Genomic DNA, 23,052 nt, shown 5'->3' on the forward strand with positions numbered 1-23,052 from the left:
ACACATTTTTCTACAATCAGTTGTCAAGTCCTGAATTCCATGATCGCATTCATCCCAGGAAGATTTTTTTCTTTAAATTCAAAATTCTGACCAATTTAAAAGCTCACAGCACCTGGTATTCCAAGTGAGTCTCCTGCACATGTACTAACCAGGCCCGTGCCTGCTTGGCTTCCAAGATCTGACGAGATTGGGCACTCTCAGGCGGGTATGGCCGTGAGCTGGAGTACGGTATAGAAAACATAGTATATATAGATTTGTCACAATTTTAAACAACTTCAGCAACAAAGGCAACTTTCTTTAACCAGACAACTAAAACACATTTTTCTACAATCAGTCGTCAAGTCCTGAATTCCATGATTGCATTCATTCCAGGAAGATTTTTTTCTTTAAATTCAAAATTCTGACCAATTTAAAAGCTCACAGCACCTGGTATTCCAAGTGAGTCTCCCGCACATGTACTAACCAGGCCCGTGCCTACTTGGCTTCCAAGATCTGATGAGATTGGGCACTCCCAGGCAGGTGTGGCCGTGAGCCGGAGTACAGTATAGAAACATAGTATATATAGATTTGTCACAATTTTAAACAACTTCAGCAACAAAGGCAACTTTCTTTAACCAGACAACTAAAACACATTTTTCTACAATCAGTCGTCAAGTCCTGAATTCCATGATTGCATTCAACCCAGGAAGATTTTTTTCTTTAAATTCAAAATTCTGACCAATTTAAAAGCTCACAGCACCTGGTATTCCAAGTGAGTCTCCCGCACATGTACCAACCAGGCCCATGCCTGCTTGGCTTCCAAGATCTGATGAGATTGGGCACTCCCAGGCAGGTATGGCCGTGAGCTGGAGTACAGTATAGAAAACATAGTATATATAGATTTGTCACAATTTTAAACAACTTCAGCAACAAAGGCAACTTTCTTTAACCAGACAACTAAAACACATTTTTCTACAATCAGTTGTCAAGTCCTGAATTCCATGATCGCATTCATCCCAGGAAGATTTTTTTCTTTAAATTCAAAATTCTGACCAATTTAAAAGCTCACAGCACCTGGTATTCCAAGTGAGTCTCCTGCACATGTACTAACCAGGCCCGTGCCTGCTTGGCTTCCAAGATCTGACGAGATTGGGCACTCTCAGGCGGGTATGGCCGTGAGCTGGAGTACGGTATAGAAAACATAGTATATATAGATTTGTCACAATTTTAAACAACTTCAGCAACAAAGGCAACTTTCTTTAACCAGACAACTAAAACACATTTTTCTACAATCAGTCGTCAAGTCCTGAATTCCATGATTGCATTCATCCCAGGAAGATTTTTTTCTTTAAATTCAAAATTCTGACCAATTTAAAAGCTCACAGCACCTGGTATTCCAAGTGAGTCTCCCGCACATGTACTAACCAGGCCCATGCCTGCTCGGCTTCCAAGATCTGATGAGATTGGGCACTCCCAGGCAGGCATGGCCGTGAGCCAGAGCACGTCATAGAAAACATAGTATATATAGATTTGTCACAATTTTAAACAACTTCAGCAACAAAGGCAACTTTCTTTAACCAGACAACTAAAACACATTTTTCTACAATCAGTCGTCAAGTCCTGAATTCCATGATCGCATTCATCCCAGGTAGATTTTTTTTGTCAATTCAAAATTCTGACCAATTTGAAAGCTCACAGCACCTGGTATTCCAAGTGAGTCTCCTGCGCATGTACTAACCAGGCCCGTGCCTGCTTGGCTTCCAAGATCTGACGAGTTTGGGCACTCCCAGGCAGGTATGGCCGTGAGCTGGAGTACAGTATAGAAAACATAGTATATATAGATTTGTCACAATTTTAAACAACTTCAGCAACAAAGGCAACTTTCTTTAACCAGACAACGACAACACATTTTTATACAATCAGTCGTCAAGTCTTGAATTCCATGATCGCATTCATCCCAGGTAGATTTTTTTTCTTTAAATCCAAAATTCTGACCAATTTAAAAGCTCACAGCACCTGGTATCCCAAGTGAGTCTCCTGCACATGTACTAACCAGGCCCATGCCTGCTTGGCTTCCAAGATCTGATGGGATTGGGCACTCCCAGGCAGGTATGGCCGTGAGCTAGAGCACGTCATAGAAAACATAGTATATATAGATTTGTCACAATTTTAAACAACTTCAGCAACAAAGGCAACTTTCTTTAACCAGACAACTAAAACACATTTTTCTACAATCAGTCGTCAAGTCCTGAATTCCATGATCGCATTCATCCCAGGTAGATTTTTTTTCTGTCAATTCAAAATTCTGACCAATTTGAAAGCTCACAGCACCTGGTATTCCAAGTGAGTCTCCTGCGCATGTACTAACCAGGCCCGTGCCTGCTTGGCTTCCAAGATCTGACGAGTTTGGGCACTCCCAGGCAGGTATGGCCGTGAGCTGGAGTACAGTATAGAAAACATAGTATATATAGATTTGTCACAATTTTAAACAACTTCAGCAACAAAGGCAACTTTCTTTAACCAGACAACGACAACACATTTTTATACAATCAGTCGTCAAGTCTTGAATTCCATGATCGCATTCATCCCAGGTAGATTTTTTTTCTTTAAATCCAAAATTCTGACCAATTTAAAAGCTCACAGCACCTGGTATCCCAAGTGAGTCTCCTGCACATGTACTAACCAGGCCCATGCCTGCTTGGCTTCCAAGATCTGATGGGATTGGGCACTCCCAGGCAGGTATGGCCGTGAGCTAGAGCACGTCATAGAAAACATAGTATATATAGATTTGTCACAATTTTAAACAACTTCAGCAACAAAGGCAACTTTCTTTAACCAGACAACTAAAACACATTTTTCTACAATCAGTCGTCAAGTCCTGAATTCCATGATCGCATTCATCCCAGGTAGATTTTTTTTCTGTCAATTCAAAATTCTGACCAATTTGAAAGCTCACAGCACCTGGTATTCCAAGTGAGTCTCCTGCGCATGTACTAACCAGGCCCGTGCCTGCTTGGCTTCCAAGATCTGACGAGTTTGGGCACTCCCAGGCAGGTATGGCCGTGAGCTGGAGTACGGTATAGAAAACATAGTATATATAGATTTGTCACAATTTTAAACAACTTCAGCAACAAAGGCAACTTTCTTTAACCAGACAACGACAACACATTTTTATACAATCAGTCGTCAAGTCTTGAATTCCATGATCGCATTCATCCCAGGTAGATTTTTTTTCTTTAAATCCAAAATTCTGACCAATTTAAAAGCTCACAGCACCTGGTATCCCAAGTGAGTCTCCTGCACATGTACTAACCAGGCCCATGCCTGCTTGGCTTCCAAGATCTGATGGGATTGGGCACTCCCAGGCAGGTATGGCCGTGAGCTAGAGCACGTCATAGAAAACATAGTATATATAGATTTGTCACAATTTTAAACAACTTCAGCAACAAAGGCAACTTTCTTTAACCAGACAACTAAAACACATTTTTCTACAATCAGTCGTCAAGTCCTGAATTCCATGATCGCATTCATCCCAGGTAGATTTTTTTTCTGTCAATTCAAAATTCTGACCAATTTGAAAACTCACAGCATCTGGTATTCCAAGCGAGTCTCCTGCACATGTACTAACCAGGCCCGTGCCTGCTTGGCTTCCAAGATCTGATGACATTGGGCACTCCCAGGCAGGTATGGCCGTGAGCTGGAGTACAGTATAGAAAACATAGTATATATAGATTTGTCACAATTTTAAACAACTTCAGCAACAAAGGCAACTTTCTTTAACCAGACAACTAAAACACATTTTTCTACAATCAGTCGTCAAGTCCTGAATTCCATGATTGCATTCATCCCAGGAAGATTTTTTTCTTTAAATTCAAAATTCTGACCAATTTAAAAGCTCACAGCACCTGGTATTTCAAGTGAGTCTCCCGCACATGTACTAACCAGGCCCATGCCTGCTTGGCTTCCAAGATCTGATGAGATTGGGCACTCCCAGGCAGGTATGGCCGTGAGCTGGAGTACGGTATAGAAAACATAGTATATATAGATTTGTCACAATTTTAAACAACTTCAGCAACAAAGGCAACTTTCTTTAACCAGACAACTAAAACACATTTTTCTACAATCAGCCGTCAAGTCCTGAATTCCATGATCGCATTCATCCCAGGTAGATTTTTTTTCTGTCAATTCAAAATTCTGACCAATTTAAAAGCTCACAGCACCTGGTATTCCAAGTGAGTCTCCTGCGCATGTACTAACCAGGCCCGCGCCTGCTTGGCTTCCAAGATCTGACAAGATTGGGCACTCTCAGGCGGGTATGGCCGTGAGCTGGAGTACAGCATAGAAAACATAGTATATATAGATTTGTCACAATTTTAAACAACTTCAGCAACAAAGGCAACTTTCTTTAACCAGACAACTAAAACACATTTTTCTACAATCAGTCGTCAAGTCCTGAATTCCATGATCGCATTCATCCCAGGTAGATTTTTTTTCTGTCAATTCAAAATTCTGACCAATTTAAAAGCTCACAGCACCTGGTATTCCAAGTGAGTCTCCTGCGCACGTACTAACCAGGCCCATGCCTGCTTGGCTTCCAAGATCTGATGACATTGGGCACTCCCAGGCAGGTATGGCCGTGAGCTGGAGTACAGTATAGAAAACATAGTATATATAGATTTGTCACAATTTTAAACAACTTCAGCAACAAAGGCAACTTTCTTTAACCAGACAACTAAAACACATTTTTCTACAATCAGTCGTCAAGTCCTGAATTCCATGATTGCATTCATCCCAGGAAGATTTTTTTCTTTAAATTCAAAATTCTGACCAATTTAAAAGCTCACAGCACCTGGTATTCCAAGTGAGTCTCCCGCACATGTACTAACCAGGCCCGTGCCTGCTTGGCTTCCAACATCTGATGAGATTGGGCACTCCCAGGCAGGTATGGCCGTGAGCTGGAGTACAGTATAGAAAACATAGTATATATAGATTTGTCACAATTTTAAACAACTTCAGCAACAAAGGCAACTTTCTTTAACCAGACAACGACAACACATTTTTATACAATTAGTCGTCAAGTCCTGAATTCCATGATCGCATTCATCCCAGGTAGATTTTTTTTCTGTCAATTCAAAATTCTGACCAATTTAAAAGCTCACAGCACCTGGTATTCCAAGTGAGTCTCCTGCGCATGTACTAACCAGGCCCATGCCTGCTTGGCTTCCAAGATCTGATGAGATTGGGCACTCCCAGGCAGGTATGGCCGTGAGCCGGAGCACAGTATAGAAAACATAGTATATATAGATTTGTCACAATTTTAAACAACTTCAGCAACAAAGGCAACTTTCTTTAACCAGACAACTAAAACACATTTTTCTACAATCAGTCGTCAAGTCCTGAATTCCATGATCGCATTCATCACAGGTAGATTTTTTTCTTTAAATTCAAAATTCTGACCAATTTAAAAGCTCACAGCACCTGGTATTCCAAGTGAGTCTCCCGCACATGTACTAACCAGGCCCGTGCCCGCTTGGCTTCCAAGATCTGATGAGATTGGGCACTCCCAGGCAGGTATGGCCGTGAGCTGGAGTACAGTATAGAAAACATAGTATATATAGATTTGTCACAATTTTAAACAACTTCAGCAACAAAGGCAACTTTCTTTAACCAGACAACTAAAACACATTTTTCTACAATCAGTTGTCAAGTCCTGAATTCCATGATCGCATTCATCCCAGGAAGATTTTTTCCTTTAAATTCAAAATTCTGACCAATTTAAAAGCTCACAGCACCTGGTATTCCAAGTGAGTCTCCTGCACATGTACTAACCAGGCCCGTGCCTGCTTGGCTTCCAAGATCTGATGAGATTGGGCACTCCCAGGCAGGTATGGCCGTGAGCTAGAGCACATCATAGAAAACATAGTATATATAGATTTGTCACAATTTTAAACAACTTCAGCAACAAAGGCAACTTTCTTTAACAAGACAAGTACAACACATTTTTATACAATCAGTCGTCAAGTCCTGAATTCCATGATCACATTCATCCCAGGTAGATTTTTTTTCTTTAAATTCAAAATTCTGACCAATTTAAAAGCTCACAGCACCTGGTATTCCAAGTGAGTCTCCTGCACATGCACTAACCAGGCCCATGCCTGCTTGGCTTCCAAGATCTGATGAGATTGGGCACTCCCAGGCAGGTATGGCCGTGAGCTGGAGTACAGTATAGAAAACATAGTATATATAGATTTGTCACAATTTTAAACAACTTCAGCAACAAAGGCAACTTTCTTTAACCAGACACCTAAAACACATTTTTCTACAATCAGTCGTCAAGTCCTGAATTCCATGATCGCATTCATCCCAGGAAGATTTTTTTCTTTAAATTCAAAATTCTGACCAATTTAAAAGCTCACAGCACCTGGTATTCGAAGTGAGTCTCCTGCACATGTACTAACCAGGCCCGTGCCTGCTTGGCTTCCAAGATCTGGCGAGATTGGGCACTCTCAGACGGGTATGGCCGTGAGCTGGAGTACGGTATAGAAAACATAGTATATATAGATTTGTCACAATTTTAAACAACTTCAGCAACAAAGGCAACTTTCTTTAACCAGACAACTAAAACACATTTTTCTACAATCAGTCGTCAAGTCCTGAATTCCATGATTGCATTCATCCCAGGAAGATTTTTTTCTTTAAATTCAAAATTCTGACCAATTTAAAAGCTCACAGCACCTGGTATTCCAAGTGAGTCTCCCGCACATGTACTAACCAGGCCCGTGCCTACTTGGCTTCCAAGATCTGATGAGATTGGGCACTCCCAGGCAGGTGTGGCCGTGAGCCGGAGTACAGTATAGAAACATAGTATATATAGATTTGTCACAATTTTAAACAACTTCAGCAACAAAGGCAACTTTCTTTAACCAGACAACTAAAACACATTTTTCTACAATCAGTTGTCAAGTCCTGAATTCCATTATCGCATTCATCCCAGGAAGATTTTTTTCTTTCAATTCAAAATTCTGACCAATTTAAAAGCTCACAGCACCTGGTATTCCAAGTGAGTCCAGCACCTGGTATTCCAAGTGAGTCTCCTGCACACGTACTAACCAGGCCCGTGCCTGCTTGGCTTCCAAGATCTGGCGAGATTGGGCACTCTCAGGCGGGTATGGCCGTGAGCTGGAGTACGGTATAGAAAACATAGTATATATAGATTTGTCACAATTTTAAACAACTTCAGCAACAAAGGCAACTTTCTTTAACCAGACAACTAAAACACATTTTTCTACAATCAGTCGTCAAGTCCTGAATTCCATGATTGCATTCATTCCAGGAAGATTTTTTTCTTTAAATTCAAAATTCTGACCAATTTAAAAGCTCACAGCACCTGGTATTCCAAGTGAGTCTCCCGCACATGTACTAACCAGGCCCGTGCCTACTTGGCTTCCAAGATCTGATGAGATTGGGCACTCCCAGGCGGGTGTGGCCGTGAGCCGGAGTACAGTATAGAAACATAGTATATATAGATTTGTCACAATTTTAAACAACTTCAGCAACAAAGGCAACTTTCTTTAACCAGACAACTAAAACACATTTTTCTACAATCAGTCGTCAAGTCCTGAATTCCATGATTGCATTCAACCCAGGAAGATTTTTTTCTTTAAATTCAAAATTCTGACCAATTTAAAAGCTCACAGCACCTGGTATTCCAAGTGAGTCTCCCGCACATGTACCAACCAGGCCCATGCCTGCTTGGCTTCCAAGATCTGATGAGATTGGGCACTCCCAGGCAGGTATGGCCTTGAGCTGGAGTACAGCATAGAAAACATAGTATATATAGATTTGTCACAATTTTAAACAACTTCAGCAACAAAGGCAACTTTCTTTAACCAGACAACTAAAACACATTTTTCTACAATCAGTCGTCAAGTCCTGAATTCCATGATCGCATTCATCCCAGGTAGATTTTTTTTCTGTCAATTCAAAATTCTGACCAATTTAAAAGCTCACAGCACCTGGTATTCCAAGTGAGTCTCCTGCGCACGTACTAACCAGGCCCGCGGCTGCCTGGCTTCCAAGATCTGACGAGATTGGGCACTCCCAGGCAGGTATGGCCGTGAGCTGGAGTACAGTATAGAAAACATAGTATATATAGATTTGTCACAATTTTAAACAACTTCAGCAACAAAGGCAACTTTCTTTAACCAGACAACTAAAACACATTTTTCTACAATCAGTTGTCAAGTCCTGAATTCCATGATCGCATTCATCCCAGGAAGATTTTTTTCTTTAAATTCAAAATTCTGACCAATTTAAAAGCTCACAGCACCTGGTATTCCAAGTGAGTCTCCTGCACATGTACTAACCAGGCCCGTGCCTGCTTGGCTTCCAAGATCTGACGAGATTGGGCACTCTCAGGCGGGTATGGCCGTGAGCTGGAGTACGGTATAGAAAACATAGTATATATAGATTTGTCACAATTTTAAACAACTTCAGCAACAAAGGCAACTTTCTTTAACCAGACAACTAAAACACATTTTTCTACAATCAGTCGTCAAGTCCTGAATTCCATGATTGCATTCATTCCAGGAAGATTTTTTTCTTTAAATTCAAAATTCTGACCAATTTAAAAGCTCACAGCACCTGGTATTCCAAGTGAGTCTCCCGCACATGTACTAACCAGGCCCGTGCCTACTTGGCTTCCAAGATCTGATGAGATTGGGCACTCCCAGGCAGGTGTGGCCGTGAGCCGGAGTACAGTATAGAAACATAGTATATATAGATTTGTCACAATTTTAAACAACTTCAGCAACAAAGGCAACTTTCTTTAACCAGACAACTAAAACACATTTTTCTACAATCAGTCGTCAAGTCCTGAATTCCATGATTGCATTCAACCCAGGAAGATTTTTTTCTTTAAATTCAAAATTCTGACCAATTTAAAAGCTCACAGCACCTGGTATTCCAAGTGAGTCTCCCGCACATGTACCAACCAGGCCCATGCCTGCTTGGCTTCCAAGATCTGATGAGATTGGGCACTCCCAGGCAGGTATGGCCGTGAGCTGGAGTACAGTATAGAAAACATAGTATATATAGATTTGTCACAATTTTAAACAACTTCAGCAACAAAGGCAACTTTCTTTAACCAGACAACTAAAACACATTTTTCTACAATCAGTTGTCAAGTCCTGAATTCCATGATCGCATTCATCCCAGGAAGATTTTTTTCTTTAAATTCAAAATTCTGACCAATTTAAAAGCTCACAGCACCTGGTATTCCAAGTGAGTCTCCTGCACATGTACTAACCAGGCCCGTGCCTGCTTGGCTTCCAAGATCTGACGAGATTGGGCACTCTCAGGCGGGTATGGCCGTGAGCTGGAGTACGGTATAGAAAACATAGTATATATAGATTTGTCACAATTTTAAACAACTTCAGCAACAAAGGCAACTTTCTTTAACCAGACAACTAAAACACATTTTTCTACAATCAGTCGTCAAGTCCTGAATTCCATGATTGCATTCATCCCAGGAAGATTTTTTTCTTTAAATTCAAAATTCTGACCAATTTAAAAGCTCACAGCACCTGGTATTCCAAGTGAGTCTCCCGCACATGTACTAACCAGGCCCATGCCTGCTCGGCTTCCAAGATCTGATGAGATTGGGCACTCCCAGGCAGGCATGGCCGTGAGCCAGAGCACGTCATAGAAAACATAGTATATATAGATTTGTCACAATTTTAAACAACTTCAGCAACAAAGGCAACTTTCTTTAACCAGACAACTAAAACACATTTTTCTACAATCAGTCGTCAAGTCCTGAATTCCATGATCGCATTCATCCCAGGTAGATTTTTTTTGTCAATTCAAAATTCTGACCAATTTGAAAGCTCACAGCACCTGGTATTCCAAGTGAGTCTCCTGCGCATGTACTAACCAGGCCCGTGCCTGCTTGGCTTCCAAGATCTGACGAGTTTGGGCACTCCCAGGCAGGTATGGCCGTGAGCTGGAGTACAGTATAGAAAACATAGTATATATAGATTTGTCACAATTTTAAACAACTTCAGCAACAAAGGCAACTTTCTTTAACCAGACAACGACAACACATTTTTATACAATCAGTCGTCAAGTCTTGAATTCCATGATCGCATTCATCCCAGGTAGATTTTTTTTCTTTAAATCCAAAATTCTGACCAATTTAAAAGCTCACAGCACCTGGTATCCCAAGTGAGTCTCCTGCACATGTACTAACCAGGCCCATGCCTGCTTGGCTTCCAAGATCTGATGGGATTGGGCACTCCCAGGCAGGTATGGCCGTGAGCTAGAGCACGTCATAGAAAACATAGTATATATAGATTTGTCACAATTTTAAACAACTTCAGCAACAAAGGCAACTTTCTTTAACCAGACAACTAAAACACATTTTTCTACAATCAGTCGTCAAGTCCTGAATTCCATGATCGCATTCATCCCAGGTAGATTTTTTTTCTGTCAATTCAAAATTCTGACCAATTTGAAAGCTCACAGCACCTGGTATTCCAAGTGAGTCTCCTGCGCATGTACTAACCAGGCCCGTGCCTGCTTGGCTTCCAAGATCTGACGAGTTTGGGCACTCCCAGGCAGGTATGGCCGTGAGCTGGAGTACAGTATAGAAAACATAGTATATATAGATTTGTCACAATTTTAAACAACTTCAGCAACAAAGGCAACTTTCTTTAACCAGACAACGACAACACATTTTTATACAATCAGTCGTCAAGTCTTGAATTCCATGATCGCATTCATCCCAGGTAGATTTTTTTTCTTTAAATCCAAAATTCTGACCAATTTAAAAGCTCACAGCACCTGGTATCCCAAGTGAGTCTCCTGCACATGTACTAACCAGGCCCATGCCTGCTTGGCTTCCAAGATCTGATGGGATTGGGCACTCCCAGGCAGGTATGGCCGTGAGCTAGAGCACGTCATAGAAAACATAGTATATATAGATTTGTCACAATTTTAAACAACTTCAGCAACAAAGGCAACTTTCTTTAACCAGACAACTAAAACACATTTTTCTACAATCAGTCGTCAAGTCCTGAATTCCATGATCGCATTCATCCCAGGTAGATTTTTTTTCTGTCAATTCAAAATTCTGACCAATTTGAAAGCTCACAGCACCTGGTATTCCAAGTGAGTCTCCTGCGCATGTACTAACCAGGCCCGTGCCTGCTTGGCTTCCAAGATCTGATGACATTGGGCACTCCCAGGCAGGTATGGCCGTGAGCTGGAGTACAGTATAGAAAACATAGTATATATAGATTTGTCACAATTTTAAACAACTTCAGCAACAAAGGCAACTTTCTTTAACCAGACAACTAAAACACATTTTTCTACAATCAGTCGTCAAGTCCTGAATTCCATGATTGCATTCATCCCAGGAAGATTTTTTTCTTTAAATTCAAAATTCTGACCAATTTAAAAGCTCACAGCACCTGGTATTTCAAGTGAGTCTCCCGCACATGTACTAACCAGGCCCATGCCTGCTTGGCTTCCAAGATCTGATGAGATTGGGCACTCCCAGGCAGGTATGGCCGTGAGCTGGAGTACGGTATAGAAAACATAGTATATATAGATTTGTCACAATTTTAAACAACTTCAGCAACAAAGGCAACTTTCTTTAACCAGACAACTAAAACACATTTTTCTACAATCAGCCGTCAAGTCCTGAATTCCATGATCGCATTCATCCCAGGTAGATTTTTTTTCTGTCAATTCAAAATTCTGACCAATTTAAAAGCTCACAGCACCTGGTATTCCAAGTGAGTCTCCTGCGCATGTACTAACCAGGCCCGCGCCTGCTTGGCTTCCAAGATCTGACAAGATTGGGCACTCTCAGGCGGGTATGGCCGTGAGCTGGAGTACAGCATAGAAAACATAGTATATATAGATTTGTCACAATTTTAAACAACTTCAGCAACAAAGGCAACTTTCTTTAACCAGACAACTAAAACACATTTTTCTACAATCAGTCGTCAAGTCCTGAATTCCATGATCGCATTCATCCCAGGTAGATTTTTTTTCTGTCAATTCAAAATTCTGACCAATTTAAAAGCTCACAGCACCTGGTATTCCAAGTGAGTCTCCTGCGCACGTACTAACCAGGCCCATGCCTGCTTGGCTTCCAAGATCTGATGACATTGGGCACTCCCAGGCAGGTATGGCCGTGAGCTGGAGTACAGTATAGAAAACATAGTATATATAGATTTGTCACAATTTTAAACAACTTCAGCAACAAAGGCAACTTTCTTTAACCAGACAACTAAAACACATTTTTCTACAATCAGTCGTCAAGTCCTGAATTCCATGATTGCATTCATCCCAGGAAGATTTTTTTCTTTAAATTCAAAATTCTGACCAATTTAAAAGCTCACAGCACCTGGTATTCCAAGTGAGTCTCCCGCACATGTACTAACCAGGCCCGTGCCTGCTTGGCTTCCAACATCTGATGAGATTGGGCACTCCCAGGCAGGTATGGCCGTGAGCTGGAGTACAGTATAGAAAACATAGTATATATAGATTTGTCACAATTTTAAACAACTTCAGCAACAAAGGCAACTTTCTTTAACCAGACAACGACAACACATTTTTATACAATTAGTCGTCAAGTCCTGAATTCCATGATCGCATTCATCCCAGGTAGATTTTTTTTCTGTCAATTCAAAATTCTGACCAATTTAAAAGCTCACAGCACCTGGTATTCCAAGTGAGTCTCCTGCGCATGTACTAACCAGGCCCATGCCTGCTTGGCTTCCAAGATCTGATGAGATTGGGCACTCCCAGGCAGGTATGGCCGTGAGCCGGAGCACAGTATAGAAAACATAGTATATATAGATTTGTCACAATTTTAAACAACTTCAGCAACAAAGGCAACTTTCTTTAACCAGACAACTAAAACACATTTTTCTACAATCAGTCGTCAAGTCCTGAATTCCATGATCGCATTCATCACAGGTAGATTTTTTTCTTTAAATTCAAAATTCTGACCAATTTAAAAGCTCACAGCACCTGGTATTCCAAGTGAGTCTCCCGCACATGTACTAACCAGGCCCGTGCCCGCTTGGCTTCCAAGATCTGATGAGATTGGGCACTCCCAGGCAGGTATGGCCGTGAGCTGGAGTACAGTATAGAAAACATAGTATATATAGATTTGTCACAATTTTAAACAACTTCAGCAACAAAGGCAACTTTCTTTAACCAGACAACTAAAACACATTTTTCTACAATCAGTTGTCAAGTCCTGAATTCCATGATCGCATTCATCCCAGGAAGATTTTTTCCTTTAAATTCAAAATTCTGACCAATTTAAAAGCTCACAGCACCTGGTATTCCAAGTGAGTCTCCTGCACATGTACTAACCAGGCCCGTGCCTGCTTGGCTTCCAAGATCTGATGAGATTGGGCACTCCCAGGCAGGTATGGCCGTGAGCTAGAGCACATCATAGAAAACATAGTATATATAGATTTGTCACAATTTTAAACAACTTCAGCAACAAAGGCAACTTTCTTTAACAAGACAAGTACAACACATTTTTATACAATCAGTCGTCAAGTCCTGAATTCCATGATCACATTCATCCCAGGTAGATTTTTTTTCTTTAAATTCAAAATTCTGACCAATTTAAAAGCTCACAGCACCTGGTATTCCAAGTGAGTCTCCTGCACATGCACTAACCAGGCCCATGCCTGCTTGGCTTCCAAGATCTGATGAGATTGGGCACTCCCAGGCAGGTATGGCCGTGAGCTGGAGTACAGTATAGAAAACATAGTATATATAGATTTGTCACAATTTTAAACAACTTCAGCAACAAAGGCAACTTTCTTTAACCAGACACCTAAAACACATTTTTCTACAATCAGTCGTCAAGTCCTGAATTCCATGATCGCATTCATCCCAGGAAGATTTTTTTCTTTAAATTCAAAATTCTGACCAATTTAAAAGCTCACAGCACCTGGTATTCGAAGTGAGTCTCCTGCACATGTACTAACCAGGCCCGTGCCTGCTTGGCTTCCAAGATCTGGCGAGATTGGGCACTCTCAGACGGGTATGGCCGTGAGCTGGAGTACGGTATAGAAAACATAGTATATATAGATTTGTCACAATTTTAAACAACTTCAGCAACAAAGGCAACTTTCTTTAACCAGACAACTAAAACACATTTTTCTACAATCAGTCGTCAAGTCCTGAATTCCATGATTGCATTCATCCCAGGAAGATTTTTTTCTTTAAATTCAAAATTCTGACCAATTTAAAAGCTCACAGCACCTGGTATTCCAAGTGAGTCTCCCGCACATGTACTAACCAGGCCCGTGCCTACTTGGCCTCCAAGATCTGATGAGATTGGGCACTCCCAGGCAGGTGTGGCCGTGAGCCGGAGTACGGTATAGAAACATAGTATATATAGATTTGTCACAATTTTAAACAACTTCAGCAACAAAGGCAACTTTCTTTAACCAGACAACTAAAACACATTTTTCTACAATCAGTTGTCAAGTCCTGAATTCCATTATCGCATTCATCCCAGGAAGATTTTTTTCTTTAAATTCAAAATTCTGACCAATTTAAAAGCTCACAGCACCTGGTATTCCAAGTGAGTCCAGCACCTGGTATTCCAAGTGAGTCTCCTGCACATGTACTAACCAGGCCCGTGCCTGCTTGGCTTCCAAGATCTGGCGAGATTGGGCACTCTCAGGCGGGTATGGCCGTGAGCTGGAGTACGGTATAGAAAACATAGTATATATAGATTTGTCACAATTTTAAACAACTTCAGCAACAAAGGCAACTTTCTTTAACCAGACAACTAAAACACATTTTTCTACAATCAGTCGTCAAGTCCTGAATTCCATGATTGCATTCATTCCAGGAAGATTTTTTTCTTTAAATTCAAAATTCTGACCAATTTAAAAGCTCACAGCACCTGGTACTCCAAGTGAGTCTCCCGCACATGTACTAACCAGGCCCGTGCCTACTTGGCTTCCAAGATCTGATGAGATTGGGCACTCCCAGGCAGGTGTGGCCGTGAGCCGGAGTACAGTATAGAAACATAGTATATATAGATTTGTCACAATTTTAAACAACTTCAGCAACAAAGGCAACTTTCTTTAACCAGACAACTAAAACACATTTTTCTACAATCAGTCGTCATGTCCTGAATTCCATGATTGCATTCAACCCAGGAAGATTTTTTTCTTTAAATTCAAAATTCTGACCAATTTAAAAGCTCACAGCACCTGGTATTCCAAGTGAGTCTCCCGCACATGTACCAACCAGGCCCATGCCTGCTTGGCTTCCAAGATCTGATGAGATTGGGCACTCCCAGGCAGGTATGGCCTTGAGCTGGAGTACAGCATAGAAAACATAGTATAATATAGATTTGTCACAATTTTAAACAACTTCAGCAACAAAGGCAACTTTCTTTAACCAGACAACTAAAACACATTTTTCTACAATCAGTCGTCAAGTCCTGAATTCCATGATCGCATTCATCCCAGGTAGATTTTTTTTCTGTCAATTCAAAATTCTGACCAATTTAAAAGCTCACAGCACCTGGTATTCCAAGTGCGTCTCCTGCGCACGTACTAGCCAGGCCCGCGGCTGCCTGGCTTCCAAGATCTGACGAGATTGGGCACTCCCAGGCAGGTATGGCCGTGGGCTGGAGTACAGTATAGAAAACATAGTATATATAGATTTGTCACAATTTTAAACAACTTCAGCAACAAAGGCAACTTTCTTTAACCAGACAACTAAAACACATTTTTCTACAATCAGTTGTCAAGTCCTGAATTCCATGATCGCATTCATCCCAGGAAGATTTTTTTCTTTAAATTCAAAATTCTGACCAATTTAAAAGCTCACAGCACCTGGTATTCCAAGTGAGTCTCCTGCACATGTACTAACCAGGCCCGTGCCTGCTTGGCTTCCAAGATCTGACGAGATTGGGCACTCTCAGGCGGGTATGGCCGTGAGCTGGAGTATGGTATAGAAAACATAGTATATATAGATTTGTCACAATTTTAAACAACTTCAGCAACAAAGGCAACTTTCTTTAACCAGACAACTAAAACACATTTTTCTACAATCAGTCGTCAAGTCCTGAATTCCATGATTGCATTCATCCCAGGAAGATTTTTTTCTTTAAATTCAAAATTCTGACCAATTTAAAAGCTCACAGCACCTGGTATTCCAAGTGAGTCTCCCGCACATGTACTAACCAGGCCCATGCCTGCTCGGCTTCCAAGATCTGATGAGATTGGGCACTCCCAGGCAGGCATGGCCGTGAGCCAGAGCACGTCATAGAAAACATAGTATATATAGATTTGTCACAATTTTAAACAACTTCAGCAACAAAGGCAACTTTCTTTAACCAGACAACTAAAACACATTTTTCTACAATCAGTCGTCAAGTCCTGAATTCCATGATCGCATTCATCCCAGGTAGATTTTTTTTCTGTCAATTCAAAATTCTGACCAATTTGAAAGCTCACAGCACCTGGTATTCCAAGTGAGTCTCCTGCGCATGTACTAACCAGGCCCGTGCCTGCTTGGCTTCCAAGATCTGACGAGTTTGGGCACTCCCAGGCAGGTATGGCCGTGAGCTGGAGTACAGTATAGAAAACATAGTATATATAGATTTGTCACAATTTTAAACAACTTCAGCAACAAAGGCAACTTTCTTTAACCAGACAACGACAACACATTTTTATACAATCAGTCGTCAAGTCTTGAATTCCATGATCGCATTCATCCCAGGTAGATTTTTTTTCTTTAAATCCAAAATTCTGACCAATTTAAAAGCTCACAGCACCTGGTATCCCAAGTGAGTCTCCTGCACATGTACTAACCAGGCCCATGCCTGCTTGGCTTCCAAGATCTGATGGGATTGGGCACTCCCAGGCAGGTATGGCCGTGAGCTAGAGCACGTCATAGAAAACATAGTATATATAGATTTGTCACAATTTTAAACAACTTCAGCAACAAAGGCAACTTTCTTTAACCAGACAACTAAAACACATTTTTCTACAATCAGTCGTCAAGTCCTGAATTCCATGATCGCATTCATCCCAGGTAGATTTTTTTTCTGTCAATTCAAAATTCTGACCAATTTGAAAACTCACAGCATCTGGTATTCCAAGCGAGTCTCCTGCACATGTACTAACCAGGCCCGTGCCTGCTTGGCTTCCAAGATCTGATGACATTGGGCACTCCCAGGCAGGTATGGCCGTGAGCTGGAGTACAGTATAGAAAACATAGTATATATAGATTTGTCACAATTTTAAACAACTTCAGCAACAAAGGCAACTTTCTTTAACCAGACAACTAAAACACATTTTTCTACAATCAGTCGTCAAGTCCTGAATTCCATGATTGCATTCATCCCAGGAAGATTTTTTTCTTTAAATTCAAAATTCTGACCAATTTAAAAGCTCACAGCACCTGGTATTTCAAGTGAGTCTCCCGCACATGTACTAACCAGGCCCGTGCCTGCTTGGCTTCCAAGATCTGATGACATTGGGCACTCCCAGGCAGGTATGGCCGTGAGCTGGAGTACAGTATAGAAAACATAGTATATATAGATTTGTCACAATTTTAAACAACTTCAGCAACAAAGGCAACTTTCTTTAACCAGACAACTAAAACACATTTTTCTACAATCAGTCGTCAAGTCCTGAATTCCATGATTGCATTCATCCCAGGAAGATTTTTTTCTTTAAATTCAAAATTCTGACCAATTTAAAAGCTCACAGCACCTGGTATCCCAAGTGAGTCTCCTGCACATGTACTAACCAGGCCCATGCCTGCTTGGCTTCCAAGATCTGATGAGATTGGGCACTCCCAGGCAGGTATGGCCGTGAGCTGGAGTACGGTATAGAAAACATAGTATATATAGATTTGTCACAATTTTAAACAACTTCAGCAACAAAGGCAACTTTCTTTAACCAGACAACTAAAACACATTTTTCTACAATCAGCCGTCAAGTCCTGAATTCCATGATCGCATTCATCCCAGGTAGATTTTTTTTCTGTCAATTCAAAATTCTGACCAATTTAAAAGCTCACAGCACCTGGTATTCCAAGTGAGTCTCCTGCGCATGTACTAACCAGGCCCGCGCCTGCTTGGCTTCCAAGATCTGACGAGATTGGGCACTCCCAGGCAGGTATGGCCGTGAGCTGGAGTACAGTATAGAAAACATAGTATATATAGATTTGTCACAATTTTAAACAACTTCAGCAACAAAGGCAACTTTCTTTAACCAGACAACTAAAACACATTTTTCTACAATCAGCCGTCAAGTCCTGAATTCCATGATCGCATTCATCCCAGGTAGATTTTTTTTCTGTCAATTCAAAATTCTGACCAATTTAAAAGCTCACAGCACCTGGTATTCCAAGTGAGTCTCCTGCGCATGTACTAACCAGGCCCGCGCCTGCTTGGCTTCCAAGATCTGACGAGATTGGGCACTCCCAGGCAGGTATGGCCGTGAGCTGGAGTACAGTATAGAAAACATAGTATATATAGATTTGTCACAATTTTAAACAACTTCAGCAACAAAGGCAACTTTCTTTAACCAGACAACTAAAACACATTTTTCTACAATCAGTTGTCAAGTCCTGAATTCCATGATCGCATTCATCCCAGGAAGATTTTTTTCTTTAAATTCAAAATTCTGACCAATTTAAAAGCTCACAGCACCTGGTATTCCAAGTGAGTCTCCTGCACATGTACTAACCAGGCCCGTGCCCGCTTGGCTTCCAAGATCTGACGAGATTGGGCACTCTCAGGCGGGTATGGCCGTGAGCTGGAGTACGGTATAGAAAACATAGTATATATAGATTTGTCACAATTTTAAACAACTTCAGCAACAAAGGCAACTTTCTTTAACCAGACAACTAAAACACATTTTTCTACAATCAGTCGTCAAGTCCTGAATTCCATGATCGCATTCATCCCAGGTAGATTTTTTTTCTGTCAATTCAAAATTCTGACCAATTTGAAAACTCACAGCATCTGGTATTCCAAGCGAGTCTCCTGCACATGTACTAACCAGGCCCGTGCCTGCTTGGCTTCCAAGATCTGATGACATTGGGCACTCCCAGGCAGGTATGGCCATGAGCTGGAGTACAGTATAGAAAACATAGTATATATAGATTTGTCACAATTTTAAACAACTTCAGCAACAAAGGCAACTTTCTTTAACCAGACAACGACAACACATTTTTATACAATCAGTCGTCAAGTCCTGAATTCCATGATCGCATTCATCCCAGGTAGATTTTTTTTCTGTCAATTCAAAATTCTGACCAATTTAAAAGCTCACAGCACCTGGTATTCCAAGTGAGTCTCCTGCGCATGTACTAACCAGGCCCGTGCCTGCTTGGCTTCCAAGATCTGACGAGTTTGGGCACTCCCAGGCAGGTATGGCCGTGAGCTGGAGTACAGTATAGAAAACATAGTATATATAGATTTGTCACAATTTTAAACAACTTCAGCAACAAAGGCAACTTTCTTTAACCAGACAACGACAACACATTTTTATACAATCAGTCGTCAAGTCTTGAATTCCATGATCGCATTCATCCCAGGTAGATTTTTTTTCTTTAAATCCAAAATTCTGACCAATTTAAAAGCTCACAGCACCTGGTATCCCAAGTGAGTCTCCTGCACATGTACTAACCAGGCCCATGCCTGCTTGGCTTCCAAGATCTGATGGGATTGGGCACTCCCAGGCAGGTATGGCCGTGAGCTAGAGCACGTCATAGAAAACATAGTATATATAGATTTGTCACAATTTTAAACAACTTCAGCAACAAATGCAACTTTCTTTAACCAGACAACTAAAACACATTTTTCTACAATCAGTCGTCAAGTCCTGAATTCCATGATCGCATTCATCCCAGGTAGATTTTTTTTCTGTCAATTCAAAATTCTGACCAATTTGAAAACTCACAGCATCTGGTATTCCAAGCGAGTCTCCTGCACATGTACTAACCAGGCCCGTGCCTGCTTGGCTTCCAAGATCTGATGACATTGGGCACTCCCAGGCAGGTATGGCCGTGAGCTGGAGTACAGTATAGAAAACATAGTATATATAGATTTGTCACAATTTTAAACAACTTCAGCAACAAAGGCAACTTTCTTTAACCAGACAACGACAACACATTTTTATACAATCAGCCGTCAAGTCCTGAATTCCATGATCGCATTCATCCCAGGTAGATTTTTTTTCTGTCAATTCAAAATTCTGACCAATTTAAAAGCTCACAGCACCTGGTATTCCAAGTGAGTCTCCTGCGCATGTACTAACCAGGCCCGTGCCTGCTTGGCTTCCAAGATCTGACGAGTTTGGGCACTCCCAGGCAGGTATGGCCGTGAGCTGGAGTACAGTATAGAAAACATAGTATATATAGATTTGTCACAATTTTAAACAACTTCAGCAACAAAGGCAACTTTCTTTAACCAGACAACGACAACACATTTTTATACAATCAGTCGTCAAGTCTTGAATGCCATGATCGCATTCATCCCAGGTAGATTTTTTTTCTTTAAATCCAAAATTCTGACCAATTTAAAAGCTCACAGCACCTGGTATCCCAAGTGAGTCTCCTGCACACGTACTAACCAGGCCCATGCCTGCTTGGCTTCCAAGATCTGATGGGATTGGGCACTCCCAGGCAGGTATGGCCGTGAGCTAGAGCACGTCATAGAAAACATAGTATATATAGATTTGTCACAATTTTAAACAACTTCAGCAACAAAGGCAACTTTCTTTAACCAGACAACTAAAACACATTTTTCTACAATCAGTCGTCAAGTCCTGAATTCCATGATCGCATTCATCCCAGGTAGATTTTTTTTCTGTCAATTCAAAATTCTGACCAATTTGAAAACTCACAGCATCTGGTATTCCAAGCGAGTCTCCTGCACATGTACTAACCAGGCCCGTGCCTGCTTGGCTTCCAAGATCTGATGACATTGGGCACTCCCAGGCAGGTATGGCCGTGAGCTGGAGTACAGTATAGAAAACATAGTATATATAGATTTGTCACAATTTTAAACAACTTCAGCAACAAAGGCAACTTTCTTTAACCAGACAACTAAAACACATTTTTCTACAATCAGTCGTCAAGTCCTGAATTCCATGATTGCATTCATCCCAGGAAGATTTTTTTCTTTAAATTCAAAATTCTGACCAATTTAAAAGCTCACAGCACCTGGTATCCCAAGTGAGTCTCCCGCACATGTACTAACCAGGCCCATGCCTGCTTGGCTTCCAAAATCTGATGAGATTGGGCACTCCCAGGCAGGTATGGCCGTGAGCTGGAGTACGGTATAGAAAACATAGTATATATAGATTTGTCACAATTTTAAACAACTTCAGCAACAAAGGCAACTTTCTTTAACCAGACAACTAAAACACATTTTTCTACAATCAGCCGTCAAGTCCTGAATTCCATGATCGCATTCATCCCAGGTAGATTTTTTTTCTGTCAATTCAAAATTCTGACCAATTTAAAAGCTCACAGCACCTGGTATTCCAAGTGAGTCTCCTGCGCATGTACTAACCAGGCCCGTGCCTGCTTGGCTTCCAAGATCTGACGAGTTTGGGCACTCCCAGGCAGGTATGGCCGTGAGCTGGAGTACAGTATAGAAAACATAGTATATATAGATTTGTCACAATTTTAAACAACTTCAGCAACAAAGGCAACTTTCTTTAACCAGACAACGACAACACATTTTTATACAATCGGTCGTCAAGTCTTGAATTCCATGATCGCATTCATCCCAGGTAGATTTTTTTTCTTTAAATCCAAAATTCTGACCAATTTAAAAGCTCACAGCACCTGGTATCCCAAGTGAGTCTCCTGCACATGTACTAACCAGGCCCATGCCTGCTTGGCTTCCAAGATCTGATGGGATTGGGCACTCCCAGGCAGGTATGGCCGTGAGCTAGAGCACGTCATAGAAAACATAGTATATATAGATTTGTCACAATTTTAAACAACTTCAGCAACAAAGGCAACTTTCTTTAACCAGACAACTAAAACACATTTTTCTACAATCAGTCGTCAAGTCCTGAATTCCATGATCGCATTCATCCCAGGTAGATTTTTTTTCTGTCAATTCAAAATTCTGACCAATTTGAAAACTCACAGCATCTGGTATTCCAAGCGAGTCTCCTGCACATGTACTAACCAGGCCCGTGCCTGCTTGGCTTCCAAGATCTGATGACATTGGGCACTCCCAGGCAGGTATGGCCGTGAGCTGGAGTACAGTATAGAAAACATAGTATATATAGATTTGTCACAATTTTAAACAACTTCAGCAACAAAGGCAACTTTCTTTAACCAGACAACTAAAACACATTTTTCTACAATCAGTCGTCAAGTCCTGAATTCCATGATTGCATTCATCCGAGGAAGATTTTTTTCTTTAAATTCAAAATTCTGACCAATTTAAAAGCTCACAGCACCTGGTATTCCAAGTGAGTCTCCCGCACATGTACTAACCAGGCCCATGCCTGCTTGGCTTCCAAGATCTGATGAGATTGGGCACTCCCAGGCAGGTATGGCCGTGAGCTGGAGTACGGTATAGAAAACATAGTATATATAGATTTGTCACAATTTTAAACAACTTCAGCAACAAAGGCAACTTTCTTTAACCAGACAACTAAAACACATTTTTCTACAATCAGCCGTCAAGTCCTGAATTCCATGATCGCATTCATCCCAGGTAGATTTTTTTTCTGTCAATTCAAAATTCTGACCAATTTAAAAGCTCACAGCACCTGGTATTCCAAGTGAGTCTCCTGCGCATGTACTAACCAGGCCCGTGCCTGCTTGGCTTCCAAGATCTGACGAGTTTGGGCACTCCCAGGCAGGTATGGCTGTGAGCTGGAGTACAGTATAGAAAACATAGTATATATAGATTTGTCACAATTTTAAACAACTTCAGCAACAAAGGCAACTTTCTTTAACCAGACAACGACAACACATTTTTATACAATCAGTCGTCAAGTCTTGAATTCCATGATCGCATTC

General features: G+C 41.2%; 70 pseudogenes; all 70 read right to left on the reverse strand.

The window, feature by feature from the left end:
- Positions 1-100: 100 nt before the first annotated feature.
- Positions 101-219, reverse strand: LOC137897633 (5S ribosomal RNA; annotated as a pseudogene).
- A 195-nt stretch (positions 220-414) lies between these two features.
- LOC137896758 (5S ribosomal RNA) lies at positions 415-533 on the reverse strand (annotated as a pseudogene).
- Positions 534-727: 194 nt separating this feature from the next.
- LOC137897816 (5S ribosomal RNA) lies at positions 728-846 on the reverse strand (annotated as a pseudogene).
- A 195-nt stretch (positions 847-1,041) lies between these two features.
- LOC137897635 (5S ribosomal RNA) lies at positions 1,042-1,160 on the reverse strand (annotated as a pseudogene).
- Positions 1,161-1,355: 195 nt separating this feature from the next.
- LOC137896890 (5S ribosomal RNA) lies at positions 1,356-1,474 on the reverse strand (annotated as a pseudogene).
- Positions 1,475-1,668: 194 nt separating this feature from the next.
- Positions 1,669-1,787, reverse strand: LOC137896394 (5S ribosomal RNA; annotated as a pseudogene).
- Positions 1,788-1,983: 196 nt separating this feature from the next.
- LOC137897566 (5S ribosomal RNA) lies at positions 1,984-2,102 on the reverse strand (annotated as a pseudogene).
- Positions 2,103-2,298: 196 nt separating this feature from the next.
- On the reverse strand, positions 2,299-2,417 carry LOC137896395 (5S ribosomal RNA; annotated as a pseudogene).
- Positions 2,418-2,613: 196 nt separating this feature from the next.
- LOC137897567 (5S ribosomal RNA) lies at positions 2,614-2,732 on the reverse strand (annotated as a pseudogene).
- Positions 2,733-2,928: 196 nt separating this feature from the next.
- On the reverse strand, positions 2,929-3,047 carry LOC137896396 (5S ribosomal RNA; annotated as a pseudogene).
- Positions 3,048-3,243: 196 nt separating this feature from the next.
- Positions 3,244-3,362, reverse strand: LOC137897570 (5S ribosomal RNA; annotated as a pseudogene).
- Positions 3,363-3,558: 196 nt separating this feature from the next.
- On the reverse strand, positions 3,559-3,677 carry LOC137897396 (5S ribosomal RNA; annotated as a pseudogene).
- Positions 3,678-3,872: 195 nt separating this feature from the next.
- Positions 3,873-3,991, reverse strand: LOC137897895 (5S ribosomal RNA; annotated as a pseudogene).
- A 196-nt stretch (positions 3,992-4,187) lies between these two features.
- LOC137896806 (5S ribosomal RNA) lies at positions 4,188-4,306 on the reverse strand (annotated as a pseudogene).
- Positions 4,307-4,502: 196 nt separating this feature from the next.
- Positions 4,503-4,621, reverse strand: LOC137896697 (5S ribosomal RNA; annotated as a pseudogene).
- A 195-nt stretch (positions 4,622-4,816) lies between these two features.
- Positions 4,817-4,935, reverse strand: LOC137896763 (5S ribosomal RNA; annotated as a pseudogene).
- Positions 4,936-5,131: 196 nt separating this feature from the next.
- Positions 5,132-5,250, reverse strand: LOC137897269 (5S ribosomal RNA; annotated as a pseudogene).
- Positions 5,251-5,445: 195 nt separating this feature from the next.
- On the reverse strand, positions 5,446-5,564 carry LOC137897697 (5S ribosomal RNA; annotated as a pseudogene).
- A 195-nt stretch (positions 5,565-5,759) lies between these two features.
- LOC137897902 (5S ribosomal RNA) lies at positions 5,760-5,878 on the reverse strand (annotated as a pseudogene).
- A 196-nt stretch (positions 5,879-6,074) lies between these two features.
- LOC137896265 (5S ribosomal RNA) lies at positions 6,075-6,193 on the reverse strand (annotated as a pseudogene).
- Positions 6,194-6,388: 195 nt separating this feature from the next.
- On the reverse strand, positions 6,389-6,507 carry LOC137896914 (5S ribosomal RNA; annotated as a pseudogene).
- A 195-nt stretch (positions 6,508-6,702) lies between these two features.
- LOC137896759 (5S ribosomal RNA) lies at positions 6,703-6,821 on the reverse strand (annotated as a pseudogene).
- Positions 6,822-7,354: 533 nt separating this feature from the next.
- LOC137896852 (5S ribosomal RNA) lies at positions 7,355-7,473 on the reverse strand (annotated as a pseudogene).
- A 194-nt stretch (positions 7,474-7,667) lies between these two features.
- On the reverse strand, positions 7,668-7,786 carry LOC137896997 (5S ribosomal RNA; annotated as a pseudogene).
- Positions 7,787-7,982: 196 nt separating this feature from the next.
- LOC137897238 (5S ribosomal RNA) lies at positions 7,983-8,101 on the reverse strand (annotated as a pseudogene).
- Positions 8,102-8,296: 195 nt separating this feature from the next.
- LOC137897636 (5S ribosomal RNA) lies at positions 8,297-8,415 on the reverse strand (annotated as a pseudogene).
- Positions 8,416-8,610: 195 nt separating this feature from the next.
- Positions 8,611-8,729, reverse strand: LOC137896761 (5S ribosomal RNA; annotated as a pseudogene).
- Positions 8,730-8,923: 194 nt separating this feature from the next.
- LOC137897817 (5S ribosomal RNA) lies at positions 8,924-9,042 on the reverse strand (annotated as a pseudogene).
- Positions 9,043-9,237: 195 nt separating this feature from the next.
- On the reverse strand, positions 9,238-9,356 carry LOC137897637 (5S ribosomal RNA; annotated as a pseudogene).
- Positions 9,357-9,551: 195 nt separating this feature from the next.
- On the reverse strand, positions 9,552-9,670 carry LOC137896891 (5S ribosomal RNA; annotated as a pseudogene).
- Positions 9,671-9,864: 194 nt separating this feature from the next.
- On the reverse strand, positions 9,865-9,983 carry LOC137896398 (5S ribosomal RNA; annotated as a pseudogene).
- A 196-nt stretch (positions 9,984-10,179) lies between these two features.
- Positions 10,180-10,298, reverse strand: LOC137897571 (5S ribosomal RNA; annotated as a pseudogene).
- A 196-nt stretch (positions 10,299-10,494) lies between these two features.
- On the reverse strand, positions 10,495-10,613 carry LOC137896399 (5S ribosomal RNA; annotated as a pseudogene).
- Positions 10,614-10,809: 196 nt separating this feature from the next.
- On the reverse strand, positions 10,810-10,928 carry LOC137897572 (5S ribosomal RNA; annotated as a pseudogene).
- A 196-nt stretch (positions 10,929-11,124) lies between these two features.
- On the reverse strand, positions 11,125-11,243 carry LOC137896869 (5S ribosomal RNA; annotated as a pseudogene).
- Positions 11,244-11,438: 195 nt separating this feature from the next.
- LOC137897896 (5S ribosomal RNA) lies at positions 11,439-11,557 on the reverse strand (annotated as a pseudogene).
- Positions 11,558-11,753: 196 nt separating this feature from the next.
- LOC137896807 (5S ribosomal RNA) lies at positions 11,754-11,872 on the reverse strand (annotated as a pseudogene).
- Positions 11,873-12,068: 196 nt separating this feature from the next.
- On the reverse strand, positions 12,069-12,187 carry LOC137896698 (5S ribosomal RNA; annotated as a pseudogene).
- A 195-nt stretch (positions 12,188-12,382) lies between these two features.
- On the reverse strand, positions 12,383-12,501 carry LOC137896765 (5S ribosomal RNA; annotated as a pseudogene).
- Positions 12,502-12,697: 196 nt separating this feature from the next.
- Positions 12,698-12,816, reverse strand: LOC137897388 (5S ribosomal RNA; annotated as a pseudogene).
- Positions 12,817-13,011: 195 nt separating this feature from the next.
- Positions 13,012-13,130, reverse strand: LOC137897699 (5S ribosomal RNA; annotated as a pseudogene).
- A 195-nt stretch (positions 13,131-13,325) lies between these two features.
- Positions 13,326-13,444, reverse strand: LOC137896266 (5S ribosomal RNA; annotated as a pseudogene).
- Positions 13,445-13,640: 196 nt separating this feature from the next.
- LOC137896267 (5S ribosomal RNA) lies at positions 13,641-13,759 on the reverse strand (annotated as a pseudogene).
- A 195-nt stretch (positions 13,760-13,954) lies between these two features.
- Positions 13,955-14,073, reverse strand: LOC137896916 (5S ribosomal RNA; annotated as a pseudogene).
- A 195-nt stretch (positions 14,074-14,268) lies between these two features.
- LOC137897142 (5S ribosomal RNA) lies at positions 14,269-14,387 on the reverse strand (annotated as a pseudogene).
- Positions 14,388-14,920: 533 nt separating this feature from the next.
- On the reverse strand, positions 14,921-15,039 carry LOC137896955 (5S ribosomal RNA; annotated as a pseudogene).
- Positions 15,040-15,233: 194 nt separating this feature from the next.
- LOC137896998 (5S ribosomal RNA) lies at positions 15,234-15,352 on the reverse strand (annotated as a pseudogene).
- A 511-nt stretch (positions 15,353-15,863) lies between these two features.
- LOC137897638 (5S ribosomal RNA) lies at positions 15,864-15,982 on the reverse strand (annotated as a pseudogene).
- Positions 15,983-16,177: 195 nt separating this feature from the next.
- LOC137896892 (5S ribosomal RNA) lies at positions 16,178-16,296 on the reverse strand (annotated as a pseudogene).
- Positions 16,297-16,492: 196 nt separating this feature from the next.
- LOC137896400 (5S ribosomal RNA) lies at positions 16,493-16,611 on the reverse strand (annotated as a pseudogene).
- Positions 16,612-16,807: 196 nt separating this feature from the next.
- Positions 16,808-16,926, reverse strand: LOC137897573 (5S ribosomal RNA; annotated as a pseudogene).
- Positions 16,927-17,122: 196 nt separating this feature from the next.
- On the reverse strand, positions 17,123-17,241 carry LOC137897398 (5S ribosomal RNA; annotated as a pseudogene).
- A 195-nt stretch (positions 17,242-17,436) lies between these two features.
- LOC137897245 (5S ribosomal RNA) lies at positions 17,437-17,555 on the reverse strand (annotated as a pseudogene).
- Positions 17,556-17,750: 195 nt separating this feature from the next.
- Positions 17,751-17,869, reverse strand: LOC137897884 (5S ribosomal RNA; annotated as a pseudogene).
- A 196-nt stretch (positions 17,870-18,065) lies between these two features.
- On the reverse strand, positions 18,066-18,184 carry LOC137897655 (5S ribosomal RNA; annotated as a pseudogene).
- A 196-nt stretch (positions 18,185-18,380) lies between these two features.
- LOC137897656 (5S ribosomal RNA) lies at positions 18,381-18,499 on the reverse strand (annotated as a pseudogene).
- Positions 18,500-18,694: 195 nt separating this feature from the next.
- Positions 18,695-18,813, reverse strand: LOC137897868 (5S ribosomal RNA; annotated as a pseudogene).
- Positions 18,814-19,009: 196 nt separating this feature from the next.
- LOC137897461 (5S ribosomal RNA) lies at positions 19,010-19,128 on the reverse strand (annotated as a pseudogene).
- Positions 19,129-19,324: 196 nt separating this feature from the next.
- Positions 19,325-19,443, reverse strand: LOC137896401 (5S ribosomal RNA; annotated as a pseudogene).
- A 196-nt stretch (positions 19,444-19,639) lies between these two features.
- Positions 19,640-19,758, reverse strand: LOC137897574 (5S ribosomal RNA; annotated as a pseudogene).
- Positions 19,759-19,954: 196 nt separating this feature from the next.
- Positions 19,955-20,073, reverse strand: LOC137897399 (5S ribosomal RNA; annotated as a pseudogene).
- Positions 20,074-20,269: 196 nt separating this feature from the next.
- On the reverse strand, positions 20,270-20,388 carry LOC137896402 (5S ribosomal RNA; annotated as a pseudogene).
- Positions 20,389-20,584: 196 nt separating this feature from the next.
- On the reverse strand, positions 20,585-20,703 carry LOC137897546 (5S ribosomal RNA; annotated as a pseudogene).
- Positions 20,704-20,899: 196 nt separating this feature from the next.
- On the reverse strand, positions 20,900-21,018 carry LOC137897400 (5S ribosomal RNA; annotated as a pseudogene).
- A 195-nt stretch (positions 21,019-21,213) lies between these two features.
- Positions 21,214-21,332, reverse strand: LOC137896921 (5S ribosomal RNA; annotated as a pseudogene).
- Positions 21,333-21,528: 196 nt separating this feature from the next.
- LOC137896403 (5S ribosomal RNA) lies at positions 21,529-21,647 on the reverse strand (annotated as a pseudogene).
- A 196-nt stretch (positions 21,648-21,843) lies between these two features.
- LOC137897575 (5S ribosomal RNA) lies at positions 21,844-21,962 on the reverse strand (annotated as a pseudogene).
- Positions 21,963-22,158: 196 nt separating this feature from the next.
- On the reverse strand, positions 22,159-22,277 carry LOC137897401 (5S ribosomal RNA; annotated as a pseudogene).
- Positions 22,278-22,472: 195 nt separating this feature from the next.
- On the reverse strand, positions 22,473-22,591 carry LOC137896539 (5S ribosomal RNA; annotated as a pseudogene).
- A 196-nt stretch (positions 22,592-22,787) lies between these two features.
- LOC137896461 (5S ribosomal RNA) lies at positions 22,788-22,906 on the reverse strand (annotated as a pseudogene).
- Between the last annotated feature and the right edge of the window lie 146 nt (positions 22,907-23,052).

Source organism: Brachionichthys hirsutus, chromosome 7 (genome assembly GCF_040956055.1).
Source record: "Brachionichthys hirsutus isolate HB-005 chromosome 7, CSIRO-AGI_Bhir_v1, whole genome shotgun sequence".
Classification (NCBI taxonomy): Eukaryota; Metazoa; Chordata; class Actinopteri; order Lophiiformes; family Brachionichthyidae; genus Brachionichthys; species Brachionichthys hirsutus.